Source organism: Nipponia nippon, unplaced genomic scaffold, assembly GCF_047370975.1.
Source record: "Nipponia nippon isolate SJK-2023a ecotype South Korea unplaced genomic scaffold, ASM4737097v1 scaffold_8, whole genome shotgun sequence".
NCBI lineage: Eukaryota > Metazoa > Chordata > Aves > Pelecaniformes > Threskiornithidae > Nipponia > Nipponia nippon.
In genome coordinates this window covers 20443169-20459373 of record NW_028262402.1, presented here as the reverse complement: position 1 = coordinate 20459373, position 16205 = coordinate 20443169, and the positions used below count along the sequence as shown (strand labels likewise).

At 38.5% G+C, this 16205-nt stretch overlaps 1 protein-coding gene across 7 annotated transcripts in view; it reads left to right on the top strand.

Annotated features, from left to right (window-relative positions):
* The window catches only part of PCGF3 (polycomb group ring finger 3), a 60023-nt gene that overhangs the window by 5653 nt on the left and 38165 nt on the right, over positions 1–16205 (top strand). Inside the window, exon 1 of one of the 7 annotated variants that reach the window (XM_087742356.1) lies at positions 9194–9212. The exons of the other annotated variants lie outside the window; for them this stretch is intronic. The gene's annotated coding sequence lies outside the window, so the exon portion shown is untranslated. Of the gene's footprint in view, positions 1–9193; positions 9213–16205 lie in introns of those variants that run through there. 7 annotated transcript variants of the gene reach the window in all.

The following is a 16205-nucleotide window of genomic DNA, read 5'->3' as shown; positions in this document are numbered from 1 at the left end:
TGATTCCCTTAGTCTTTCTTGCTTTAGCATTATACTAGTTGGTTGTTTACTGACAGTTTTTGAAGCTTTACTGAATCATTTTCAGGGAATAGCAAGCATAACACCACCACTTGTTAAATGCTTACTTAGAATTTCTTATCCACAAGTGCAGGTTGCTCTTGCCTTGTACAAAAGTCTGAACTTGAGGGAAAGTTCTTTTGTGTTGGTGTGGAAAAAGTGTAGTAAACAATTATACTCTGTGAGTGGAATCCATCAGGTTTAGAGATAAACAGTTACCTTTTTTTAGGAACAGTTGCATGGATTTAATTCATTTCTTGAATGAGGTAAGTAACTAAACTGCCTTTTCCTGTATCAGTTTCCTAAGACTGATTGCAAAGTAGCCTTGCATCTTAAATCAACTTATGCTTTAAGATCACGTTTTTTGTATTGGGTTGCCGTATGATGATAATTAATTCACAGGTGTTTAGTGAAGTTCTTTAATCTGTGCTCATACTGTTCTCAGACAAGTTGCGAAGAGATGCCCAGTGTTTTTGTATTTTTTTTTTCCTGGAAAATCCATATATGCATTTTCCTTCCCAACCCTCTTTTCCCTTTTTCGGATTTGATAAATTGACGTTACCTTACCTTGAATCTGTACTTTTAAATTCTGAAGTTCATTGCTACAATCTATGTCTATTCCTGCAGTGAAATATAAAATCTAGTCTATTTGAAATACTGTGGTAATACCTTATTTTACCAAAAGTTTCAATCTAACTATTATTGAGCAGGAGCAGTTTAATTGAAAGGTGCTTTTTAATAACATTTGTCCTTGTTAATAGTAGCATTATGCTTGGTGGCACCAGGGTAAGTAGTTTATTTGCATACCAATTTATTAATCTTGTGTTTCTAATCTTTTACCTCTGTTTCTTGACCAGCTAGAATGAGGTAGAAATCCCTCCCAAGATCAGGTCATTCTGTAACAATTTCAGAAAAGACTTGTGTTTGTACTCAGAAAATGCTTCATTCAAACTTCTTATTTTGACCATTGTCCACAAGAAAACTAGTCTAGATTTATACAGGCTTATATCTGAGGTAGCATAAGTAGCACCAGGCAAGATGATAAGGCTTCTGGCTAGCTAGTGAAGCTAATTTTCTTCAGTTCACCTTCTTGCATGTCAGATTCTTTCAAGATTTGATGGAAGTTAGCAGAAGCAGTCTGTGTATATTGAGCCACATGGTATTAAGTGAATCTTGGCATTTGAAGATTTCATTTTATGAATATCTTTGAAATATGTAGGTGTAAAAAGTACTGTATTAGTTGCAGTCATTTTAACTTTTTAGGCACAATCTTAGATGCTACCACTAGGAATTGTTTATCAGGAATTTGTTTGCGCTAATCTGTAACAGTTAGTCAAATTATGTAAGGTTATTTGGACAAAGTGTTACAGATATAGAGAGGATAACACCTTGTTTTCTTTTCTTTTTTTTTTTTGAGAAAAAAGTGTTTTACCTTGGCCTTTTTTCTTTTTTACTGAAATTAACAAATGCAATGGAACATAAATGAGTGTAGGACTAACTCTGTATGTAAGCCATTCTGTGATTATGGTCTTCAAATGAGGTATTTTTGCTGTTTCTCTTTGGGAAGCGAAGGTACGTTCTGTCCCTGAGTTTCAGCTCCTCCCTCCATCGCTCCACCAAATGGGTCAAATGACTTGCCTAGTGGAACTTGAAGTAGACTTACAAAGCCACTGCTCTATCAAGGCATTTATTATCCATTCACAAGCATGAGTCAACACTGAATTGAATTTCTGGAGGTGATTGGAAAGTGTTGTGGAGATTTGTTTTATCTTCAGGATGTGGAAAGACAGAGTGTAAGGATAAGTGAAAAGATTCCAGCTCCCTCTTCTGCAGCCTCCATTATTACGCCTGATGTTACTGTAAGATATATTCAATGGAGGAGTGAAGATGGGAAAAATGTACTGCTTTTGCTTCTCCCCCAGATTCCTTAGCCACTTTTTGCTTCCCATGATAAGTAACCTTTTCTCGAGTTAGTCATCCATTATCACCATCTGCAGACATTGACAATTTTAGCATGCAATTGGAAAAAAAAAAAACCACTTTTTTTCAGTTCTCTCTCCTCCCAGCATTAATCCAAAAACAAAGGGATGAACTTTTTGTTTCCCTGAAATTACTTTTTCAAATGCTCATAATCTATGAACAGATCTACACATGATATATCCTGTGATCAAAAAGTCTTTCAGATGCCCAGGATTTGCTGTGTGGAGATCACTGTGAGGCGGGGTCCTTTCTGTCCTTGTCAGCCAAACTTTTAATGATATGTGTTTCTTGTGAGGTATTTTATTAAGTTGTGTTCTAAAGAATGGAGGGAGAGAGTGTCAGTGAAGATGTCATCTATTTAAACAACTATTAAGTTTTTATTAATGTTTCTAAGTTATTTCGATTGTCCCTTATGGAGTAGTTCAATCTCCAAAGGCAATTCTTGGTGAATTGCAGAGGAACCAAATTCAAGCCTATGGATAATTGCTAGCAGGCTGCAGTAGTTAACATCTTGCACTGAAAGACTGTTTATTCCCTTTTTACTGTTCATGTTGCACATCCATCTAGTGTTTGAAATTTGTTGTAGGAAGCAATAAGGATCTATGAAAGTGATTTTGCTTTTAAAAATTCCTGGGGGGAGACTTAAGGTATACCGGGAATGCAATTATTATGATGCATAGCAAAGGTAGTGTTTATTTATTTATTTATTCTTTGCTAGGACTGTCAGATGCTGTTTAGGCTGAACCTTTTCAGAGAATATTTTCTTCCTACAGTTTTTGAATAGTTTGTATCAATGTGCGGCTGAAGAGTTTTGTTAGTAATGGACATCTCTTTGAATGCTAGTTATCAATTCTGTGATAATTCTGTAACTTCAGTGATGTTTTTAATGATGGATACCTTTTCGTATAGAATGAATAAAAGATTGGTATAAAAAGCTTTAGCTCATAGATGACTTGCCACTGTTTTCTTTGTAACTTGCTGCTTTCTGATCTGCTGCTGTGGATTAGAAAGTTCTGCAATATATCATAGAATCATTATGTCCATGTGAAATGCTGTTGTGAATGCCTGACTCCTGACAGTATAAAAGCCATTTAGTGGTTATTTGTCTGCTTTCATACTAGTTTTCCACACAGATGTCTCTTTTACCAAAAAAAAAAAAAAAAAAAGTTGGTCTACTGATCCGTTCTTCTACTGATTTTATTTTTTATTAAGTCTACTACTGTGTTTCATCTGGATCTTACTGCTGTCCTTGTATACTTGAAGTTGGAATGAGGTAGCTGATTAGCTATTGGGTTTCTGTTTCAACTTCTTTGTTTTCACCAACAAGCTTCCCTTATCTATAAAAGCTGACATCTGTGCCTTGTTTTAAGAGAGTCTGAGGAGTTTTGTGCAAAGATCTAAATGCAGAGCATGTCTTCAACTCATTTGTGGACTAAAACTAAACTGTCCCAGAGGCTGTAGAGTACCATTACCATGACTGGATAAAGAAGAGCAATTTAACCTTTGTACTGTTCAAAGATGTGTTTTCTATACTTCTGCCTCTAGAGAGACAGACTTGAGCATGTGACAAAATGACTATATGCAGGGCTGGAAGGGGAAACTTCTGTTCAGGAGGTAGTTAATTTCTCTTGCTAGCTGGAATATGTGAAGCTTGTGTGCTTCACCTATGCAGCAGGTGCTGAGTAAATTGTAGTAAGGGAAACTGGTAATTGCTTACTTTCTCTGAGATTTGGTTAAGATGTTGGTATTTGGCAATTTAGAGAATGTTTTCATGGCTACTCTTTAATAAAGTGTAAATCTTACTGAACTTAAGGGAAATACAGCATATGACTTTGGGAGATCTTACTACTGTATGCTGTAAGAACAGCACTTGAGAATTATGGCTGACAGGCAAGTTGCTACATCTAGCTCTCATTCCACCTACCTTTTTTTCTGGAGTTTTCCCTTGCTCTTCTGCTACATTGAGCCTATACTGGCATAAAGCTGCCTTTGTCAATGGTTTGTGCTAATATTCTATACTGTTAAAATAAGTACCTGATGTGTAAGGAATTTTCGGTTCAAGGTGGCCTTCTCCAGCAAAGGGGGGGGATGGACAGTTGCAGCCAGTAATTTCTAAAACTGTAGAAATGAGGCTGTCAAAGCCCTTACACAAGTGAAACTAGTCTCATGGTGAGATCATTTTGTTGCCTTAATAATTTAAACCTTTCAGTTCCTGCCTACTGCTGGGCAAATTTTCTCTGTTTTAAATAAAACAGCAGAAGTCAGGTCACAGGTCACAACAAAGAATTCAGTTTTATAAGTGCTGAATCCTCTTATGCTATTGTTTTTCACTGGATTTTTTTGTCAAGAGTCCTTGTCCCTTAAACCAGTGTCACACTGCAGTGTTAGTGCTGACAGACAAGATCGTGGAACTACCTTTTAATAATGACTTTGATGCAGAGTTTAGAATGATTGAATGATATTCCATATGTTCTCTGAGGTTTTCTTGAATTGTGACACATTATTAGATTATGCAGTGAAAAAATGTCTTAACAGTTACATTTTGGAAATCTTTCCTTACTGCAACATGGCCAGTGAAACATCAAAAAAAGAAAACCAAACCAAACCCCCCCCAGCAAAACAAAAAAAGGTTTGATAATTGCAGGTATCCTTTCAGTGAAGTGTCATGTTTTTGTGGAAGATAATACCTGTTTTCATACTGCTAGACATGTAACTTCCTCCCTCCGTCCCTTCCTACACACATGCAGAACACTAGATCTAATGATGACAAGGACATGAAAATAAATGGAATGTGAGGGCTTTAAAGGTGTAATTCCTTCTACAAGTGTAAGTTTTCAAACACTGTTATCCTGTTGAGAATGTTGTGAACCTTTTTGAACTGGAAAGTTGGAGCATTTTTCAATGATTTGCTGTGGGGTTGGGTTGGAAAAGGATGGTTGTTTTAGTTCTTAAAAAGACAAAAAAAAACCCAAACAAAACCAACCTCCCTCCACCACCCCCAAAAAAACCCACTAAAAAAAAAATCTGTGGTCAGTTAGACAGGTACTTGAGAATGCTGGCTTCTGCACTCTGACTTGAAAATGTAATACTTGTTTTACATAAGCACACATAGCAAATTAGGGAAATTTCGGTGATACCAGGCTCATGTCACTGTAATGATTTCATTAAGCCTGCCAAGAATGTGAGGTGGAATCTTTCCTTTATGCAATGTGACCGATCCCCAATACAAGCATCTTAAGACGAGTTCAGAACATACACCCTACAAGAAACATGGCTGGTGAAATGTAGTTATGACAGTCTTCCGTGTTTTGGTAAAAGATACTTTCAAACCTCTGTGCTGTCTGCTGCTTCTAATGGATAAAGTTACTGCACTTAATTGCTGAAAAGCTGTAAAGGTAAAACTGTTAAGATGGCCAGGTCAGAATATCAGTAGTTCAGGGCTGTTCTTTATGTTCTTGTTCTGTTTTGGTGTGGTAAAGGTGGTATGGTCAGCGTGTCAAAATAAGTCAAGAGCTGAAAAAGCTACAATTACTGTATTGGAGGAATGTTTTTTGTGCTTGTTGTAGGAGTGCAGGTTTTTTCCCTGTGTTTATAGTCAATTTCATTATATATGGGAAAGAATTAGAAAAAAAACCACAGTAAACTAGATTACATTTTGGTGTTTAATTTCCTCTTTCTTCCAGGAGAATGACTTTCCTTTCCTACCTCCTTTGCTCAAACTACTATTTTTCACTTTCCTTTCTATTACCTGTTGAATGTTGCCATTTCTTTTCTAATTCCTCTCAACTATTCATTCTTCTACTACAAGCATATGTGCCTTTGTCACTCTAATGCCAGTCTTCATTTTAAGTGCTGTTTATATTAAAGTCTGTTTCTCAGTTGGTTTGAGTGCAGTTGACATGGGTACAACAGGAGAAAAGGGAAGTTCTGCCAAGCACACTTGCTATGTCCAGGTTGCTTGTCTATCCCTGCCTTTGTAGGATTGACAAGTGCTTATTTGTTGCCCTTAGTTCTGCCGAGGGCAAATGGCCCTGAGGGGTTTTTGCACAGCTGTGGAATAGAGGGTCTCACAGTGTCTTGACAGTTCAGCTGCTCTGCTGCTGGTCGATGGAAATACCTTTTGGGCCTTCAGCATTGTGGCTGGCTGGCCACTGTCTTTCAAGGCAGGTTTGTCACGTGTAATGGATGATACTTGAATGCAATGCTTACCCTGAGAAATGTGTGTGCTGCATGAGGCCTGTAGGGCTGATACTAAAGAAGGGTCTGGTAGAACAGGAGACGATGCTGCTTCATGACAAGTGCACCCTCTAATAAGTGATGATTTTTCTTCTGATATTTTAGTATGGCTATCACTGGTGAAAGGGAAGGGAGAGAGGAAGATAACAAACAAGCAGCAGTGTAGCTTGGCTTAAAGTTGGGCTAGGAGCTTCATGGTAGGATTTGAAAAGTACTGTGCTACTGTTGTGACAAAATAGCTTTTCACAAGATGTTTATGTTGTAAGGCATTAAAACTGAAATTGATATATGAAGTACTGTAGATTTCTCCCTAAAAGCACCTGAAAAGATAGAATTGGCTATTTCAGATACTACTCTCTACTGTCATAAACATATTGAACTAAAGATTAATTTTACTTAAAAAATACTTAAGTTCCTAATATTTCATTTATTCTAAAGATTCTACACAGAAAAAAAGTGGAAATGAGAATTCTGGTCTCACTGAAAACTTGAAACTTTTGGCTTTAGTCTGTTCACCATAGGACTAACAGGTTTTAGTAGTTTACTTGACACAGTCCAAGGTATTTAGTGAAGAAAATAGCATATTCTCTTAACAGAAAAGTCAGATGTTACTGTGTTGTCTCTAAATATTATGACTGTTGTGTTCCTGCTTATTAAAAATAATCAAGCCTTTTGCAGGTAAAATGGTGTTGAATTTGATTAGATTGTCTTGAGTTGTACAGTCAGTTTTATCAGTGAGAAGTAAAAGGGTACTGATGTGGGTTTTTATCATCTGAGTAGGTTTTCTGTACTTTGGAGCATTTGGGCAAATATGTAATTGTATCTTAGCTTAGTTTTGGACAGAATCAGCTTTTTCAACAGGCTGAGCATGTGGTCAAATTGGTGTGTTTGTTCAAGGGAAGGCGCAGATGTGCATAGCAGAGTGAGAACTGCAGAATAGAAACAACAGGCCACAGCCTGTTGTCTGACTCCTTGATTAAGCTACTGGAGCTCAAGATGCAGGTATAGTAGACTTCACAACTTGTTTTGGCACCCTCAGATTCTTCACATTACGCTGAACCGGGCAGTATTGGAAATCCAAAAATTTGGACTTGTCAAGAATACTGGCTCTGCTCTGCAGTGCTATTTGGTATTGCTCAGACTGTCAAAAATGGTGTCAGTGCAGGTGATCTGAGTATCTCCCTCTCTCCTCTCCTATTGTACTTGAGGTCTTAAAGCAATGATGAGTATTTGCAACAGGTGTTTCCTATAAAACTTTGAAAATGGTCACTGTGACAACAGATTCTATTTCATTTGCGTTAACATCTAGTTAAAAGAAAGTTGTATTCCTTGCATAATAAAGCCAGAGTTTTCTGCTATTTGTACTCACTGTACTTTGTATCTTCTAAACATAAAGTACTTGCAGAATACTGTCTGCTGTAAAATTAGCAGTGGTGTCTAAATTTGATACAATGCTTAAAACCCATACAGTTTTCATTTTTGAAATCGGTTGGATTTATACTAGTGAAGACTCAAAGCTAACTGTTTGTCTTAAGTTCATAAAGTCTAGCAGTGCAGACTCCTTTATATTGAACAAAGTAAAATGCTTTTAAAGATAATGGGGGGAGATTGCTTGGATACTTGAAAAATACGCCACGGTAGTGAAATAAAGTAGTAAATTTCTAGATGATGAGTCCAGCCCTTTGCAGGTATATTGACAAAGAATTACACGCTATTGGAATAAACTTCACAGGTTATGAATATCTTTCCTGCTGGCAGTGATTGACAAGTGTAGGTTTATTCCAACTGTTAATGGGTTGATGTATTATTGAAATGACTTATATGTCTCCTTGTTAAGAAAAAGGAAGCTTTTAATAGCACATTCTACCATAACAAGGAGAAATCTTGCAGTCTTTGGAAGTAACACATACAAGCCTCTGGTGCTTTTGCTCTATATTAACACCTGCAAATCTCAGCTCAGATGGTCCTGATTTTGTATTGCATTCTTCTGTCCCTTCCTCAATGTTTTCACTTTAACAATTGTATTTGTTTTGAGAGAGGAAAAGGAAAAGAAGAGGGAAAATGTTTTCAAAACCGAAGTTTCAAGACTTCAAGGTAAGAATTGAGGCAATCAAATACTGGAAGATACGGAGGACTGAACATTTTTTGGTGGAAGGAAAAGAAGGTTTTCTGCTCTATTGATTAAAATCCTGCTATACAATTTAATGCTTAAACAAACAATGCTAACTATCAGGTTTGTTTTCACATTTGCAGTCAATTGAAAGGCCAGGATTGTGTCTGGGGTAAGAAAGCTGCAGCAGCAGGAGTTGAAAGGAGACTAAATAACTTGTTACATTGTTGCTTCAATTTATATCTGAAAGAGCTGAATGTTAGAATAATAGAAGTGTGAACAGAGTGCATCTTAAAGCCCTCCTGGAGTTTCAAGAACAAAAGAAGAAAGATTTTGCAAGGCTTATTTTCATTTGAGTTGCATAGTTCATGGGTAGCTAACTTTATGTAAGTTACTGTGTGTACATTTGAATCCAGAAGGAATACAGAATACCTACTAACCATTTGCAAGGTTTTGGGCAATTGTAGCAACATTTGCTCATCTTCTGTCATAGCAGCACAGAGGCAATTATTGGACAGATTACTGAAGTTGAAAGCTTTGATCACTGAAATTTTTTAACTAAAGGCACGGATATGTAATTTTTCAGATCCTTTTAAGTCTTGAAGTTTTGTTTTGATTAATTAACCATTAAGTGCTGTAATCTGGGTTTAAACTATGTGGGAACATTAAAAAGAAAAGTGATTGCTGGTAAAATGTACATTTGGTTGAATTGTAGCACCTTCCTATTTCTTACCTGCTGGTAGCTTCTGGCTTCTCACTACAGATTTCCATTTTGACAGCTCCTGTTTTACTGGGCTACCACCGTGTCTGGACCAATAAGTGGAGGCAGGTGACTGAAAACCTGAATTTTTAAAGGCCTTTTGTTAAATACCCAAAGGAATTGTCTTTGGTTCCTCTATGAAGTTTCTTTTTCAAAAATAAGCAATATTTGCATGAGAATGGGAAAATTGTTGTTTCCAATAGAGATCTGTAACCGCTTCAGATAAAAGGTATAAAAATTCTACTGCTCAGGTACCCTACAATTACTCACTAAAGGTACACCTTTTCCTTGTCTTTGTTAATAAGGGGTTAGTTTCTGGGGTTGTAGACTCACATATGACGTTTTATGTAACTAGATGTTTTTATTGTACCTAGGATTAGGATTTTTCAACAATGGAAGTTAAAACATATGTATGTAAGGGGCAGGAGGAAGGGAAAGATCACCAAAACTTGAAGTTTTTTAGGAGTTGAGGGCACAGGTTCATAAGGCTTCTTGCTTCTCCATGCTGAACTTTTCAAGCCCTGTTATCTTGCATGGAGTCATAGAGCAATCAGTGCAACTGTACACCATCAGTTCAAATGACAACTAAAAGTCACTTGTTTTTTTGAGTTGCTCATCTGTTCTGAAGAGGACATAGTAATGAGGTTTACAATCTGTTTCAGCTGTGGTTAAGTCCTAAATTACTTGCTCTGAAGCGCATGGATATTAAACATTCAAAAAAGTTCAGATAGTAGAATCTTAGTCTGCTCTTAGGACTGTCTCAAGACCCTACCAGGAACAACTCATGGTCTGAACACCTAAGCATGTTTTAATTGGAAGAGGTGTCTGGTATGCACTTAAGAGTTTTAAAGGATGTGGTTTCACAGACTGTGGAGCCAAGCTAATGGCTTGCTGCTGCCAAACAAAGTTCAGTTTTCACTGTGCAGTGCATCCTCTTCCCTTGAACAGTCTCAAGTTCTCCTTTAACCTTCCTGTGAATAAGTGAATTTATCAGTCCAGCAGAAGACTATCCACAGATTTATGAGTTATTCCCAAAGCATCCATAAGCCTTGAAATGGCACTACATGTATGGAAGATGCTTCTTTAATGAGACTCTATTAAGAGCTGCTTTGAACAATATAGTGATGAAATTCTGAAGTTCTGCTAATCAAGGCATCTAGATGGCAGATAAGAAAAAATGTTTTCTACTTCAAAATGGCAAAAGAATTTTTTTCTTGCAAGAAAATTTACTGACGATGTAATCTATGAAAGCTTTTCTAAACAAAGGTTTAATTAACTAAACTTTATTTTAATCGTATGCCTTAGTGGTCTATATGAAAGAACTTTGTGCACGTATTCTACAATAAACCACAAATATAGTAGTAAGTCCATCTGATTAAAAAAGATCCATCAAAATAAAAATTAGAAATAATTGTGTTGATATTTTAGAGCTTTGAGACCATTAAACCACCTTTTCTGATTGGATTATATTACAAATAGGAAGATTTCTTTAGGTTATCTAATATTAAATGAAACATTTACTTTGAGACAGTGCATTTCCTCATTTTCCCATTTTAGTTCTTTTCTGTTTATGCTGCAGCTGCCATTTCCAGAATGAAGTGGAAATGGTTTACATCACTGTAACACGATTTGAGTATTGATAGATATGTTGAATGCTTGCTGTTACTCACTCTTTGTGTACTTCTGCAACTCTCAAAACCAGAGAAAGCAACTATGTAAAAATGTTTTCTGTGGAGGGTAAGGTACTGGTACAGCTTAAATACAAACCTGTAGAGGTTTGCACATGACAGTCAAGTGAGTTTTAAAAACTCTGCCATCCCCATTAACAGATAAATGCAAAAGTTATGAAAGATACTTACTTGTCCTTACTTACTTCTTTCTATTTAATACCTTTTTTTTTTTTTTTTTCCTGAGACGGTACTGAGTCTATTGGGGTGTGTAAAAGGAGGGCATAAAACTCTTGGTAATAAAATTTCATCCTAACTTTATCTAAATGGGCTTAATATTACTGTAGTAAGTGACATTGTAGTTAAGTACCATATCTCTAATTTCAGTGATGTTGAGTACAAGCAGAGCATCCAAAACCAGTGCGAGACACCAAGTTTTAAAAGTTTTGACTTTTCCAAAACCTTTTTGTCTTGCCCTTTCCCTTCCCTCTGCTTTTTGGCTGCTGACTCCTACTCTGCCCAACTACATTACTTGCCTCAGAGGTCAACAGGAGTGAGTGACTGGGAAGGCTGGGGCTGAAGATGAGAGAGAGAATCCTGTTTCCCTTAGCAGCTGGTGCTGTAGATAAAATGAAACTTAAAATTTTCATGCTGTTGCAGTAGGACCACCTCATATGCTCTCAATCTGCAAGTCTCCAGAGACACTGCTGCTCATTCTAGATCTTTTACCAAAGACACCTTTCCTCCAAAGATGAAGAACTTCAGTACTGGTTCTAAAGTTTGGAGTTCTGATCCAGGTGGTTGGAGTTTGGTGCTAATGGCTTACCTCTGAAATATGACTGGCTAGCTAGGTGCCTCCTAGTTACCAATGTAGGAAAAGTCATAGAATCATAGAATGGCTTGGGCTGGAGGGGACCTTAAAGATCATCTAACTCCAGCCACCCTGCCATGGGCAGGGATGCCACCCACTAGACCAGGTTGCTCAGGGCCTTGTCCAACCTGGCCTTGAACACTGCCAGGGATGGGGTATCCACAGCCTCTCTGGGCAACCTGTTCCAGTGCCTCACCACCCTTTGAGTAAAGAATTTTTTTCCTAACATCTAATCTAAATCTCCACTCTTTCAGTTTGAAACCATTCCCCCTTGTCCTATCGCTATCTGCCCTTATGAAGAGTCTCTCCCCATCTTTTATCTAAGCCCCTGTCATGGTTTGGGATGGGGGAGAGAATCAGAAGGGTAAAATGGAGAAAACTCGTGGGTTGAGATAAGAACAGTTTAATAATTGAAGTAAAATAAATTAGAACAGTTAAATAGGCAAAGCAAAAACCGTGCACGCAAACAAAGCAAAGCAAGGAATTCATTCACTACTTCCCATCGGCAGGCAGGTGTTCAGCCATCCCCAGGAAAGCAGGGCTCCATCACGCGTAACAGTTACTTGGGAAGACAAACGCCATCATACCCAATGTTCCCCCCTTCCTTCTTCCTCCCCTAGCTTATATACTGAGCATGACGTCACATGGTATGGAATAGCCCTTTGGCCAGTCTGGGTCAGCACACCCCCCCCCCCCCCCCCCGCCCCAGCCAGGCTGTGCCCCCTCCCAGCTTCTTGTGCCCCTGGCAGAGCAGGGAAAGCTGAAAAGTCTTTGACCAGTGTGAGCGCCACTTAGCACCTATTTAGCAACAGCTTAGCACTACTTAGCAAGAACGAAAGCATCAGTGCATCATCGACATTGTTTTCATCCTAAACCCAAAACACAGCCCCATATGGGCTACCAAGAAGAAAATGAACTCTATCCCAGCTGAAACCAGGACAGCCCCCTTTAAGTATTGGAAGGCCACTATAAGGTCTCTCCAGAGCCTTCTCTTCTCCAGGCTGAACAACCCCAACTCTCTCAGCTTGTCCTCATAGGAGAGGTGCTCCAGCCCTCTGATCATCTTAGTGGCCCTCTTCTGGATCTGTTCTAAAAGGTCCACATCTTTCTTGTGCTGAGGGCTCCAGAGCTGGATGCAGTACTCTAGGTGGGGTCTCAGGAGGGCAGAGGAGAGGGGAAGAATCACCTCCCTCGACCTGCTGGCCACGCCTCTTCTGATGCAGCCAAGGATATAGTTGGCTTTCTGGGCTGCTAGTGCACATTGCTGGCATATCCAGCTTTTCGTCCACCAGGACCCCCAAGTCCTTCTCTGCATGGCTGCTCTCAATGAGATTTTCTCCTAGTCTGTATTCATGTCTGGGATTGCCTCAACCCAGGTGCAGGACCTTACACTTGGACTGGTTGAACCTCATTTGGTTCATATGGGCCCACTTCTGAAGCTTGTCCAGGTCCCCCTGGATGGCATCCCATCCTTCAGATGTCAGCTGCACCACTCAGCTTCATGTCATCCACAAACTTGCTGAGGGTGCACTCTATCCCACTGTCTATGTCATTGATAAAGATATTGAAAAGCACCGGTCCCAAGACAGAGCCCTGAGGGACACCACTCGTCACTGGTCTCCACCTGGAGATAGAGCCATTGACTACAACTCTCTGGATGCATCCATCCAGCCAGTTTCTTATCCATCGAATAGTCCACTCTTCAAATCCATATCTCTCTAATTTAGAAATAAGAATATCATGTGGGACTGTGTGAAAGGCTTTACAGAAGTCTAGGTAGATGAGATCAACCGGTCTTCCCTTATCGACTGTTGCAGTAACTCCATCACAGAAGACCACCAGATTGGTCAGGCACGATTTGCCCTTAGTGACGCCGTGCTGGCTCACTCAGATCACCTCCTTGTCTTGCTTGTACCTTAACATTGCTTCCACGAGGATTCATTCCGTAATCTTCCCAGGCACAGAGGTGAGGCTCACTGGTCTGTAATTCCCCGGGTCCTCCTTCCTACCCCTTTTTAAAAGTAGGGGTGATGTTACCCTTTTTCCAGTCACCGGGGACCTCACCTGACTGCCATGACTTTTTAAATATGATGGAGAGTTGTCTTGCGACTACATCAGCCACATTATCAGGTGGTCTCGAACTTGCTCTTCACTTACAGTGGGAGGGCCTTTGCTCCCCCAGCCCTCTCCTAGAGGTTCGCGGACTTGGTAGGTGCAGGAAGCCTGGCTGCCAGTGAAGTCAATTAACTCTGTCTTGTCTTAAATGATAAAAATTCACAATACTCAGTGTCCCTGTGTTTTTGTGGTAGTATGTTCACTGCCATTTTAAATGTCCATTCAAGAAACCTAGCAAAGTTTAATCAATGTTTTTTCATTTCTGAGGTTTACAGGCTAGCTTTATGATATTAATACACATGAAACCAATACAATTTAGGAACCCTGACTGTAGTATGCTGCTTTTGAGGTGGCTGCTTTGTTTGAGGAAAAAACCTAAACCACCATATAAACAAACAAACAAAAAAACCCTAATATATTTACAGTTCAAGAAAAGAATAGAAAATTATTTTTAGCCACTCTTAAAGTACTCTGAGAATTGGATTAATCTTGTGTTTTCTACATTTTCGGCTAGTTACATGAATGCATGGGTTTTGTGCCAATTAATTGGTACCAATTAATGGTACTTTCTGTAGGATGATTTTTTTACTTTTTACATTTTACTTCCCCTCTACTCTTGCTTTTGTAACATAGCAGCAGTCTTTTGAGTTAGTTTCAATGACTTCTGAGTATTGATTTTAAGATAACACATCATTATACAATGAAATCTGTGTTGAAATCTATAAGCTCAAGATAGATCACTGTAACTGCATTTAAGGTAGCTTTTTAAGTTAATACTCTGAAAGAAAACTTGAAGTATCTATAAAAAATTCTCATATCATGTATTCTTTTATGTTCCTGATCATGTTTTATTTCTGATAAGAGATGCCTGCCATCTGTTGCCACTTGAAAAGCCTCCTATTGCTGAATTATGAGAATGTGATCTCTTCCATAATTACACTTGCCAATGTGTCTTGGGTGGATGTAATACATATTTATCCCTTGCCTGACTCTGTAAGAAGAATTGAGGCAGTGGAGAGAGTGGAGGAGGAAGGATATGGGGAATAACACACCAGGGCTGACAGTTGTGATGGTAGGTGGGAAGCTATCAAGTAAGTAGGCCAGGTTGCATTTAGTATGTATACACATTTTCCTTACTTTAAAAACCTGCCGTTCTCTTACTTTTTTACTCTTATTGCCCCTCTTCCTTAACAGGACCTTTTAAAATGCCAGCTCCGATTTAGTATTGATGCTTTATGCATATTCATATAAGGCAATTTTCAATCATCATTGCTTGAAGTCAGGAAAACCTTAGTCTTGCATTTCTTTGCACTGTGTTTGCTTTCACCTTCAGAGCTGAAGGGATCTAATGCCAAAATCTGTCTCCAGCTTGACAGAAGCAGGGTGCTTAATTTTTGTGCTCTTTTGAACTCCCATTTGTACATTTTAAATGTGCTTTCATTTTCTTTCCTTGTATATACTCCTGCAACAAAACTCTGTAGTGGGCTTCTACAAGAAAGATTTCAAGAGGTTACAGGTTGTCTTTACAAAAGGGGATTAATAATGGATGCACTACAAATCAAAGAGTTGAAAGTATGACATAGTTTGCGTTTGTTGATCTGCAGTTGCCATACTGAGAAGGAAAAACACATACTTATTGTCATGTTTGTGAGTTTGCTGTGACCTTGCTATATCAGGGGCTCCATCTTAGAGAAACAATAAAAGCCTGAAATACTGTCTGGATCATTTAGTTAACTTTGCTAATACCTCCACCATCTCCCACTGTCTCTAGGTAAGTAAGCAAGGTTCCCGATCACTTACAGTAATTGAGGTGTAAGACTATTACAGATGTTTGGGAATGTTTTTCTAAAGTCCTCCTAAACTTAACTCTTAGTTAGTTTATGCATGTGTTTTCTTTCCATTGTACATTTTCAGCTTAAATAAGTCTTTCTGCTTTCTCCTTATGTTACAAGTAGCAGTCATGTTGCCCTCTCAGACCAGGATGTGATAGGTGAATATAGGAAAGGCAGAGGGGTTTTTTTGTTCACACTCTATGTTCTCTTAATTGTGATAACCCTTCCTATTACTTGGTCCAGTTTCATGCCATTTTTCCTTAATGCGTTCAGCTAGAATTGAACATTATTTCAGAAGATGTTTCAGGAGTAGCTTACAAAATTGCACTGACATGTGACTGTGGCTATTGAAATTGGCCCATGACACATTCTGGGTTAATATGTATCTGATTATGGCTGCAGTAAATATTGCTAATGTTTGAAACTTGTGCTTTCACATGTTTGGATGGAAAGCACTGTATATGGAGGATTTTATATTCCTAAGTCATGGTGACTACGAATTCAGATCTACTATGAATCTAATAAAACTCAACTTTTACCAAAAATGAAATATGAGTCTCAGTGCAGGGATGATGTC